At 37.6% G+C, this 12,505-nt stretch overlaps 1 protein-coding gene across 9 annotated transcripts in view; it reads left to right on the plus strand.

Annotated features, from left to right (window-relative positions):
* ARID4B (AT-rich interaction domain 4B) overlaps positions 1-12,505 on the plus strand; it is a 156,951-nt gene that overhangs the window by 116,049 nt on the left and 28,397 nt on the right. The window lies entirely within an intron of this gene.

Consider the following 12,505-nt stretch of genomic DNA (forward strand, 5'->3'; position numbering starts at 1 on the left):
ATTGTTCCATTAAATAAAGAGGCTTAGTAAGTGTAAGAATTGAGACATTCATAAAATTATTCTGCAAGTAGGACACAACTTTCTGTTTGTTTAAGAAAAGACTGAGTGAAGGAAAGAGTCCTCTTTCCGTCGGAACACTTGGATTTTAGGGGCCAGAAAGAGAATGTCAGTATTTTAGCTTTGAAATTGGTGAGGGGTTGGGGATGGTAAGGGAAGACTTTAAATTGAGACCTTCAAGTTTTTAATAATACAGAAAAGAAAACGAGACCTAGTTCAACAAGACAAGCTGATGTCACTGAGAAGGATGCCATCTACTCCTCACACCTCAAGCGTTTGTGTGGTCTGAACTTTCAAAAGAAGAAAACTAACCAACTTGACGAAGACCTGTAGAGTGAATCTCTTCATACTCCAGCAGCATAGAGAAAGCTGTACTTCTGTAGATTAGCAGTGAATTTTCATAGTCAGCATAACAATAGTCCTATTTCTCTCTGCAGTAATAACCAGAATCTCTTATTGATGAATAAGCAATAATTATGATTTTTGCTGCTCCTTCATGTCTGAAGCTAATCTAATGAGGACTGCAACAAATCCTCATCAGTTCTGCAACTGTGTTCCTGTTGTTTCAGTGATCTGCAGCTTGATCTTTGAATTTACACTTAAGAGATGTGAAATTAGACATGAAGATTTATGTATGAAGGTTCATGAAAATAGTTTTATCTTCAGTGGCAGTCATTCATTACTATAGCAATTTAGGAAACTTCTTATGGAGCTATTTGTGTGAGTTTTGTTTGATCTGAAAGGTCACTTTCCAGTAAACAAATTTTTCATAAAGAAAATAAGAGACTATCTTTCTTAGTTTAAAAAATGCTATTTTTCTGGTAATTTCTACATTTTACCTTTTTTCTAAAATGCTGTGTAAACCTTTCCAATAATACAATTTTCATTTGCACGCCTATTTCACATTTGAAAAATGTTAATTTTTGTTACACAAAAGAATAGTATTTGCGCCAATTTATTTTTACTACCACAAGAAGAAGACACATTTTTACAGGCTTACATCAGATTTACTGGAAATAGCCAGAACTCTGGATCTTAAACCACATAATGGCTTATAAATGGCATAATAGTGCTACAGAATTTGTCGGGTGCAGTGACCATATATAAAACTATTGTCCAACACAGTAGACTTCACTAGGTTGCCATGTGCTTGGAGGAAGTCAGTGCTTCTTTATGAATTGTATTTGATTCTTCTAAAAATAGCATCCAATCTAGAAAACTGGCAAAATACATAAAAGTAGAAAGACAACTAGTAATATTATAGTATCTTCTCTTGTAGACTTTTAAAAGACATTATACGTTTTTAAAAATTATAATCACACTTCAGTAATTTTTCATAGTAGGCTTTCTGCTTGTTTTCTCTGCGTGATGTTCATGCTTTATGGAAGTTCTTAGTTCATTAGCTAATTGATCCCCTTTGTTCTCGCTTCTAAGTTCATGCCGTAAACGTGGGATTGAGTTTTGAAAATCAAGTTACACTCTGAAATTCAGCTGCTACAATCTCTGTTGTGTGTGTGTTGGGTTTATCCTCGTTCCCAAACACAGCCAAGTGTGTTACAGCTTTCTGGGCAACTTGGCTTGCAATTTAAAATGCATCAGTGTTTTATCATGTATTGAAGCTGATTTGTTTTTCTCCATTTCCAGTTTGGCTTTCCGTAATCAAGGGGTTGGGAATTTGATTAGAGAATTTTTTTTTATATTAAGGCTCATCAACTACATGAAAAGGATACCCTCAAGTAAAAGAGAAAGGGAAAAGCAACACTAAAGTTTCAGCTGTAAAATTTCTAATTAGCAAATTAGTAGTTCTACTCCATTTTATAAGTTCTAGAAAACTAAAAATAAGATAAGTTATATTTGAAGATATTACTTGGCAATAAAAATGTATTTCATTTAAAAAATATTTTGTCTCTCAGGGTGCCTGGGTGGCTCAGTCAGTTCAGTGTCCCACTTCGGCTCAGCTCATGATCTCACAATTTGTGGGTTTGAGCCCCGCTTCAGGCTCTGTGCTGACAGCTCAGAGCCTGGAGTCAGCTTCGGATTCTGTGTCTCCCTCTCTCTCCACCCCTCCCCTGCTCACGCTCTTGTCTCTCTCTCAAAAATAAAACCAAAACATAAAAAAAAAATTCTGTCTCGAAGCAAATTGGCTCCTCCTTTGAAGAGATGGGGGGCGGGGGACAACTAGTAAAAAGCTTTCACAAATGGGTTCAAACCTACTTTGTGCTAACATTCAACTGCTTTTTAACAAATGTTTATTCTTTTATTTGGCATATATAAGTTCAGTATCCTGTGCAAAATACTATGCTTGAACAGAGATACAAAGAAATGGTTCCCGTTAAGGCATTGATTGTCCAGATGAAGGAACTACCCCCCCCCCCCCCCCCAGGATTTACAACCCATCCATCCCACCACCCCTCCTTCCTAATACCCTCAGCCCTCCCCTTGGCTTACTTACCTTCAGTCACCCCTTAGACTCATTTCTTTTGACCCCCACGCTCTTCTGTTGCTCTTGTGTTGCTTTGTAATCCTTGCTCGACAGAACCACTAGAACACCGATTAAATCTCACACTCGTGCTCCTGGCCTGCACCTGTGGCTCACCCTGGCTGGAGAAAGCAAAATGACTTACTTTAAATTCGTGACTGTGAACCTTAAGTGGCCAAGATGTGTCCCCCTTCCATCCCCTCTCTCACTTTCTCTGAAGACGATTTCATACTGTTTCTTATCTCCTCAGATACCCAGGATCTCTTCCCCATCCCTGCTTCGTAACCTCACTGAAAAACTGGAATGAGAGAATTTCTGCAGACTTCCACCTTCTTACCCGCCTCCCTTGCCACGTTCTGCGCCCGGTCGTTAGTCATCGGTGATCGGGCGCGCCGCTGTCTAAAGCCGGTCTTCTGAGTGCCGTGCCTTGTTGCCTAAGTCAGAGCCGGGGCCCCAGAAATTCTCCCTTTCTTCCCCCTCTCTGTCATCAGCTTCTCGCTCTGTTCTAACTCATTGTTGTCTGGACCTGCAGAGATTTCTCCCGTCTCAAAGCTCACTTGACCTTCCCCCTGCTTTTCCTGCTGTGCCATTTCTCTGCTGTATTTCTATCCAGCAAGACTATTTGAGCAGCCGACTTCTCTCGGGTTGTTTTGTGTAAGCCCACTCCAGTAAGGCTTTTGCCCCGTCACACCTCCAAAACTGTCACCAGTGACCCCCATCTGACTGAATTCCATCCTTATTTCTTGACCTCTTGCTGCTTGCCTCAACAGTGGCATCTGACCCTGCTGATCGCTCCTTCCGTGACAGTGTTAACTTGTGTTCCAGCTGCTACATCGGCAACTGTTTTTCTTGTTTATTTTCCTTTTCTGCCATTCCTCAGTCATCCTCTTTTGTCTCTTCTTGTCTTTGTGTGTTTTCTTCCTTATAATTGTGCCCTTTTATCCTTTGATACCCATTTTAACTTGTTTACATTCTATCTCTATTTTTCCAGCCCTAATTTGAATCACTTTTCTGATAACTGCATTTTTCTAAATTACTTCTCGGAGCCAAATAATTTTGACCTTCTGGAATATAGCTTCCACTTAGGACTGTGGGGACCTCAGGACCACATTACTTCCCACTACAAAAGAGCATTTAATTTTTAAAACGTGAAAAGTAATCCCAATTCCATATTCATTCCATTAATATCCCTTACCACTTCTAGAAAAGTACATGCCTGTAAGTAGCAAATAAATCTTGAACTAAATTGGACCTCCTGGCAACAAAATAGAAGTACAGCAGGAGTTAAAATCCAGATCAAAGGAACTAGTCTACAAAAATGATACTTACAGAATACAGACACAAATGGGGGATTGGGACAGATGTGGCCTGGCTCCCTCACTGGAGCCTCTCAATGCTTTTATGTGTGGGAACTCTTTGTTTAACGTCCTGAGGCACTGTCAAGCTGTTTTCCACAGAGGCTACACCATGTTACGTTCTTAGCAGAATTGTATTAGGGTTCTGGTTTCTCCAAATCATCACCAACATTTGTTATTTTCTGTTGCTAAAAAAAAAATGGTTATTATTAGCTAACTTAGTATCTCATTTTTTTTTCAATTTTTTTTTTGAAAGGTTTATTCATTTTTCAGAAACAGAGACAGAGGGCATGAGCGGGGAAGGGGCAGGGAGAGGGGGAGACACAGAATCTCAAACAGGCTCCAGGTTCTGAGCTGTCAGCACAGAGTCCGACTCGGGGCCCAAACTCACAAACTGTGAGATTCTGACCTGAGCCGAAGTCGGACGCTTAACCGCTTAACCGACTGAGCCACCCAGGCACCCCTCATTTGGTTTTGATTTGCATATTTAGAATGACTAGTGATGCATACTTATTGGCTATTTGTATGTCTTTGGGGAAATGTCTGTGTAAGCCCTTTGCTCATTTTTGAATTGTTGTTATTGTTGAGTTGTAGGAATTCTTCATATGTTCTGTATATTAATCCTTTCTCAGATACATGGCTTGCAGTTATTTTCTCCCATTCTGTGAACCCACAGAATTCGCTTTTCACTCTCTGGATACTGTCTTTTGATATACAAAAGTTTTAAATTTTGGTAAAGTCCTTATTCACCCGTTTTTTCTTTGTTGCCCATGCTTTCGGTGGTGTATCCTAGAAAACATCACCAAATCTGGTGTTGTGAAAATTGCCCTGTTTTTTTTTTAAGAATTTTATACTTTTAGTTCTTTTTTTTTTTTTTTAACGTTTATTGATTTGAGAGAGAGCGCGTGCGCGCGCGGTGGGGGAGGGGGTGGGGGGAGGGGGAGGCAGGGAGAGAGGGGGACAGGATCCGAAGCAGGCTGTGCTGACAGCACGGGGCCCCGTGTGGGGCTGGAACCCACGACCTGAGCTGAAGTCAGATGCTTAACCAAATGAGCTACTCAGGTGCCCCTATACTTTTAGTTCTAATACTTTAGTTTTTAATCCATTTTAATTTTTATAAAAGTATGTATGATAGTTCTTTTTTTATTTTTATTTTTATTTTTTATTTTTTTAATTTTTTTTTCAACGTTTATTTATTTTGGGGACATAAGAGACAGAGCATGAACGGGGGAGGGGCAGAGAGAGAGGGAGACACAGCATCGGAAACAGGCTCCAGGCTCTGAGCCATCAGCCCAGAGCCCGACGCGGGGCTCGAACTCACGGACCGCGAGATCGTGACCTGGCTGAAGTCGGACGTTTAACCGACTGCGCCACCCAGGCGCCCCTGATAGTTCTTTTTTTATGATTTTTGTCATATGAAGAGCCCATCTCCTAATTAGCAGCCGAAATGGGGTTGAGAGTGAGACTAAAGTCAGTCTGATGGGAAATCCTCCTGATGTGACTTTCCTTCTACTCTGTCTTCTTTTGTCCCTTTAAGAATTTTTATGTCACTTCAGATTAATTTCTTCCATATTCATATTCCTTCCACCTTCAGAGTATTTTATGTCCTTACTTCTTTTTCTTCTTTTACTTTCATGTCATCTGATCCCTACCATACTTTCATTGTGTATGCCAATGGACTTAGGAATGTTGATAAAAGAGTACAGAGTTGTTCTATTCCTGTGCTTTAAAGTAATTATTCTGGTAATGATAGAAAGGAAAGCAAAACCGTCTTGGAAATTGTCTGCTTTATTGCTATAGTGTGAAAGTTAATGAAGGCTGGGAGGGGACATTGCTCCATTTTTGTTTTTGTTTTGTTTTGTTTTTGAGTTTATTTATTTTGGGAGAGTGTGTGTGTGTGCATGGGGGAAGGGCAGGGAGAGAGAGGGAGGGAGGGAGAGAGAGAGAGAGACAGACAGACAGACTCCCAAGCAGGCGCCATGCTGTCAGCGCAGAGCCTGCTGAGGGGCTCAGACTCTGGAACCATGAGATAATGACCTGAGCCGAGGTCAGGAGTCAGACACCCTACCCCTGTCTTTTTAACCAGGCCTTCCAATTCCCTTCGCATGTTCTTCCTCCTGTGTCCCATTCTTTATTTCTTGATCCCTCATTGTCATCTTTTCCAAACTCTCACTTCCCTAACCCCCTGTCACAGTCCCCCAGCTTATTCAACTTACGTTTATGATGTAAAGCACATTCAAATTAAAAAGTACCATGGCAGTCAAAGGGCTGTGTTACCACTCATGTGAAAAATTCTTATGCAGTATGCAAATGATTTGTATCAGACAGTCATACATGCAGAGAAAATTAAAAGTTTAAAAGCAGGGAATGAAATGAACATAAAAATAGTTTATACTTTAAAAATAAGACTTTTGAGTTGACTCTCGTTTCTCAGTGCAAGTGAAAATAAATAGTTCCTTCATGAAAAAAGATTAGTAACTTGGATATTTTGCACTCAGGTGGGCTTTCTTTCTTTGTATGTTGAACTTAGAATGTTTACTAAGTTGGACTTGTTCCATTCATTATTTTTTTGTAGATTGCCAGTTATGTTTAAGGTAAAAGGTAAATGTGGACCTGTTCATTTGGTGGTTTTGTAGATTGGTAGGTACATTGGTATATTTTTCTAACTGTACATAAATCCTAATCCTCTAAATTGATCAAATGTTAATAAAGTAAATTTTTAAGGTACTTTTAAAAGTCAGTATCTGCGCCACAAAATACAGTAAGTGCCACAGTTGTTAACCATTTGTAGTGATCTCTATAAGCCTGATAGAGTATTCTGTGATGTGTTCTTAACGTTACATATTCCCTCTGCCTAAAGACCTACACCTTTTTTCATTTTACAGACTTAAACTCTTTAGGAAAACCAATTGATATAATTTCTATGCCATGCACTTAGGCTGTTTGTGTCAAATATTAAATATGATTATGCTATAATATTCAAGTTATTGTCATTCTGTTCTTTATTACGATGAACACCATTCCTGTGTCTTTGATGTGGATTTAACATGAAGTGTTACATGATGTGGAAATATGAAATGTTAATAGCATGCTTAGAATTTTATTTTTTCAATAAGATAATGCTTTTATTTTTGTTTTGTCATATCTTAAAGTACATGACAGAAAGCATTAAATTGTGTTCAGTGAGTCTTTCATAAATTTTGATTTATATATTCTCTCAGATTAAAAATATATGTGTAAATTCAGATTATTATAGAAAATTCATAAAGTAGGTAAATATCGATACAGTGGCTTATAAAGTTCATGATCAATAACTATTGCTGTTTTTCATATGATTTGGTCTTTTTTCCTATTACAGTGTCATACTTACTTTTTTCTGTAATTTTTTTTACTCTAACCATTAAGAGGGAAAATTTTCTTTCCTTGCTAAGATTGCCTAAATTTTCACTTTAGATGTAAGGTTTTTGAGACCTGAGTTTGTTGTATGACATGGATTACCTTTTTGTATAAAGATAGGCAAGATATAAAATGCATATTATTCAGCAGTTATTAAATGAATCTATTCATTACAGAAAACAAAATACAGATGACTTTAATATTTTACATAAATTAATGGTCGGGTTTTAGGTTTTCTCTTTTTTATAATCTGTACACATCTTTCATATAGTGAGCTTTTAAATATTATGGCAGTTTGGTTTTGCTTGTGAAATTATTTTTAAAATACCTTTATTATGCATGTAATTATTTTTTTTAATCTCTAAGGTTATGTCTTTTGGGGTACATGTTAATACACACTGATAATATTTCTTTGAAAGTGGTTTGGTTGGGGTTAAGAAGAACCCAAATCTAAATTGCTGTGGGCAACAGTAACCATTTTGGTTTTCTTACATCTGGTTGATTAATGTTCTTTTCCATTTTTATTATTGCTAAGTGATTTCTTAGATGATTTGCCAACACATCCAAACAAAAATCAGAAAGCTGTGTTTCTCTGGTGAGAGCAAGTATGTTATGGTCTCTGAATGGTTCCTTCTAGCTTTGTGTGAATATTTTAATTCAACACATTTTAAAAATTCAAATACCTGTGTGGCTTCTTTCCGAAGGTTTGTATTGGTACTTTGTCATTACCGCTTAGGGTTGTGTTCTCTGTTTCGCTGTCAGCTCCTTGTGGGAAGAAGCTGTACTACACCATTCCCGAATGCCCAGTGCGTAGCTCCCCAGGAAGTCTTTATCAAACGAATAAGTCCCCGAGCGTACTTTCAGTCTTGGCGGTTCATCTTACTTTCTGCTTCCGGGGTCATCTGGTCCAGCTCCATCATTTTGTACAGAGCAGGGAGCAGACCTTTAGAAGTTAAAGGAGTTGCTCGTGCATCTCTCCTTTCATGTTCGTTCCATTAGTTGAATATTCGATGGTCTCAATAGAAATATCCTCAGGTACGCCATGCGTGTGTTTTGAAAATATTTTCCTTAATACTCTAGTTAAATACGAGATGAGATACCTGTGTAGGTTCCATACAGTAATTACAGTGATTTATTGATAATTGAAAGAGTATGGTCTAATTACTGACAGACTTTATTTTCTAATTCAGTATTTTTTTAATTCAACATTTTAATATTTGTTTCAGTATTTGTTTTTCTTAGTTTCTCAGTATTTGCTTTTAAAGGGAAGAATTCAGTAATCCTCTTTTCTTTGTGCCATGCCAAACTCTATTTCCTTCTGTCACAGAGAGCTCCATTACTATCTTGTGATCCTAATTTCTAAAGGTAACGTCTAATTAAAGGCAGCACAGTTTATATCAATAATGCAGACCATTGGTTTTCTTGACATTCTCTTAGGACTCTGTTGTTTGGATCAAAGGTGCAAGTCATTTTGTTCGTAGGCCCAGCGCTTCGCCTTCTTTCTCTCCTGGTTCTCAAACTACATTGTTACTAAATGTGGCAGCTGACGGCTACAGTCCTACCAGCCTTGAAGAGAAGTCTAGGTATTTAATGATAGAAAGTGGTTCTCTGAAGACCTGTTACCCTAGATATCTGTTAAGTAGTGTTCTTCCTACTACTGGAGAGACCCCATCAAAATATGTGCTCTTGATTCCTTCTGTGCTACTTAGAGCACACGTGGAGTCTCTTTTTAATATACTGTATTAAAAGTCAAAGTTTACATAGAATAAACAGCATCAACTTCTTGTAGTTCTGAACTAAATGCTCTTCATTCAAGTCTTTATTCTTGGTATTTGATAGGGAATCAGAATCTTGACCCACTAATATTACCTCTTTATTTAAATTAACTGGCACACGGGGCACCTGGGTAGCTTTGTTGGTTAAGCATCTGACTTGGGCTCAAGTCATGGTCTTGCCATTAGTGACCTTGAGCCCCGCATCAGGCTCTGTGCTGACGCCCAGACCCTGGAGCCTGCTTCAGATTCTGTGTCTCCCTCCCTCTCTGCTTCTCCTCTGCTCATGCTCTGTCTCTCTCAAGAATAAATAAACATTAAAAAAAAAAAAAAGAAAAACTAAGAAAAAAATAAATAAAAATAAATTAACTGGCACTAGTTAAAATAAAAGTTGAGTTGGCCTCTTCCTTACATAAGTTAGTGTCTATAGGAAGTGTTGTGGGGTTTTTTTTTGTTGTTTTTGGTTTTTTTTTTTTCCGGCACCAGTTTTTGTTTTTTCTCCCACGTGACTTTATGTGTCTCTCCTTCCTGTTCTTTGAAAGTCCTCTGTATAGGAAATGGAACACTTGGATGATATTCTGAGTGATTATGTAAAGGGAAGGAACATTTCTTACTTTTAAAATACAATGATCAGTTTATTCGCTGATATTTTTTCCCCTTGTACGATTAATCAAGCAACTAAAGTGCTATTTAGAGCGTCATGAAGTTTTGAAGGATTGGTCTAGGTTAATGTTTATGTCTGCAGTCTCAGCTTTCATTTGGTATGGGCTTTGGAATTTGAAAGCACTCCCTTAACCAAAATCCCCTAATGCGGCTTTTCCTAATGCTGGTCTGTTACTCTTCTCTGTGCTTTCTCTGAATGGGACCTGGTGTGCCCTCAATCATTCTGGTATTGACCAGAATGTTTTAAGAGGCTGTCCCTTTCCCATTTTTCTCTAACTCCCTACCGAGTGCTTTTCTTGCAAGCCTATTGTTTGCAAAGTCCCAGTTTCTTCCATGGTCAGAGTTTTCTGAATCTGTGAAATAAATTCATTGGTTTTTAAGGCACGATCTAGTTCCAGAGGCTATTAATTATAATAGCAATAATAATATTGTGTCACTACATTTTATAAAAATGGAGAATAAATCTGGTGCAGGAAAGAAAAAAAGTCTACAAGAATAGTATCAGAATGGGGGGAATGCCTGAGCAGACAAAAAACACTGAGAAAGTAGAACAGAAAGAGGCAAATAATGGAGAAATGATATTAGCTAATACTTATAGGACTATAAGTTACCATGGAATTACTTCAATAGGAAGTGTATCTAAAGAATTTTCCAAGGCATCTCCCAAAGCCATACAGAATAGTCATTATCTTAAAACGAAATTGTCATCCAAAATAGTGAGACCATAGTGTTTAATTACTGCGGTTCAGATATTTTAGAAGTGTGTGTAGATTGTTTCATCTAATTCCAGAATTTTCTTTTTTTGTTTTCTGCTTGGTCCAACAGTCTTTCCCCATCCAAACTCGCTACTTTAAGTTCTTCTGATAGCCAGTCTTCTTATAGCATCCTTACTTTGTAATTGGGTGGAGGAGAAAATGATTTACCAGATAGCATCTGTAAACTGAGCTTACACAGTGGGCATCAGCCTGTACCAAGGGGGTAGCCATTGTTTTATTTATGTATATGTTTCTCCTACCCTGTTCCTAAGAGAATTTAAGTAACATCCATTGTCTCTGAGTCATAAAGAAGTCTTCCTCTATCACAGTGAACATTTCAACTATGGAGACAATAACTTTTTTTTTTTTTTTTTTTTTTTTTTTGCTTATTTGATGTATTTGGTGCTCCATGTAACGTATGCAAATATACAATATCTCATGGTGGTGATCCTAAGTTGAAAGCTACTGTTTTGCTCTAATTTGAAATATAATTCATGTCAAAAACCCAAGTTGAATAGAGTAGTGTTTTTACTGGTAGTAAAAAAATGTCTGATACTGTACAACTAACTACATAACAGATGTCTTCAATTAAGAAAGCTAAAAACTGCAATATCTTTGTTTAGCTCATGTGGTGTTATGTAGAACCATCATGAACTACCTTTAGTTATAAGAAGACAGGAAGCTTGTTTTGTTTTCTTTTAAACAAAGTCCACAGCAATGACTTCCATAACTGTATCCAAATCAGAGCAACTTCTGGGAATTTATATTCAACTTTGCTGAGGGCAGAGATATTTTCTGTTCATTTTCCACCTTCAGTCCAATTTTGGTAGGAACTAAATTGCTTTCATCTCAAGCATAATGCAGTTTTCAGTATTCCTGGGCAAGTTAAAAGTACTGTAAATATTTAGGTAGGTGCTACTGTGCCAGTATAAATACCAAAAGGAGTGTGTTAAGTAGAATAATAATATTTGTTTAAAAATTTTTCAAAGTACTTATCATATATTTGATTCTCAAAAACTATATGATATGCAGTCTTAATTTTTTTAATACAGTCTTATTTGGTACAGATTACACGAGGTCTGATGTTGAGAGTGGCTTGGCAAGGGCCACATAACTAGCCAGCAGGGATTATGTAAAGACTTTTCTAGAACTCATTGTGTTCTTCCTTATTCTCTGTAATTATTACGGCCCTCAACAGCTTCCAGCAGATACAGACATAATCCCTTGCGTGGGATTGTACCCTCAGCTGCACCAGCCAGTGTCACTTTGCCTGGGAGTGGCTGTAGGCATACTTTCCAGGCCTACTTTAGAGCAAGAATATAATTTATTCGTCATATAATGACCCAAGTCATATACTTCCTGACTTAGGGCCTTTATTACTTCATTTAGTGCCTCTAATAATGAGGACATTTTAATTTAAAAGCTCATTTTCAGTTCATGTTCTGGAGTTAAAAAAGTCAGTGAGTTTTCCATTTTCCATTTCTTCTTTTTAAACATAAAAAGAAGTTAATTTGTTTTTAATATTTCTTCTTTCTAGCGGAGTTTTTACAAAAATAAACTGCCGTTCTTTTTTGTCTTAAAGAAATAGCTTTATTGCAGTCAGTAGTAAGTTGCACCCTGTGAAACTAACACAGGCTGTCAACATTGAGTGGACAGGCCATTGGCGCTGTTGACTCTTAGCTGCCTGTCCATGTAGGAAGCATCTCAGAATACTGAAAAACTTGGCCAAGTAATACTTTCCTAGTGTTTCATGAGAAGGTTTTTTTTGTTTTTTTTTTTTGTTTTTTTGTAGGTGATTTTGCATTGTCCGGAAGTTATAATATTATGCTCTTCTATCACATGATGCCATTTAAAACTAGAGCATATTACTTAGCTTCCTGATGTGTCTAGAAAAAAAACCCCAAAACAAACCTGTCTACTGGCTGCTTAAAAACAAAACAAAAAGACAGAAAATATTGTGGTTTCTTTACAGACAAGTTTGGTTTCTCTTTGGTGTAGCAGACTCAGGAGTGCCAGTTTAGACCTCAG

Source organism: Prionailurus bengalensis, chromosome D2 (genome assembly GCF_016509475.1).
Source record: "Prionailurus bengalensis isolate Pbe53 chromosome D2, Fcat_Pben_1.1_paternal_pri, whole genome shotgun sequence".
NCBI lineage: Eukaryota > Metazoa > Chordata > Mammalia > Carnivora > Felidae > Prionailurus > Prionailurus bengalensis.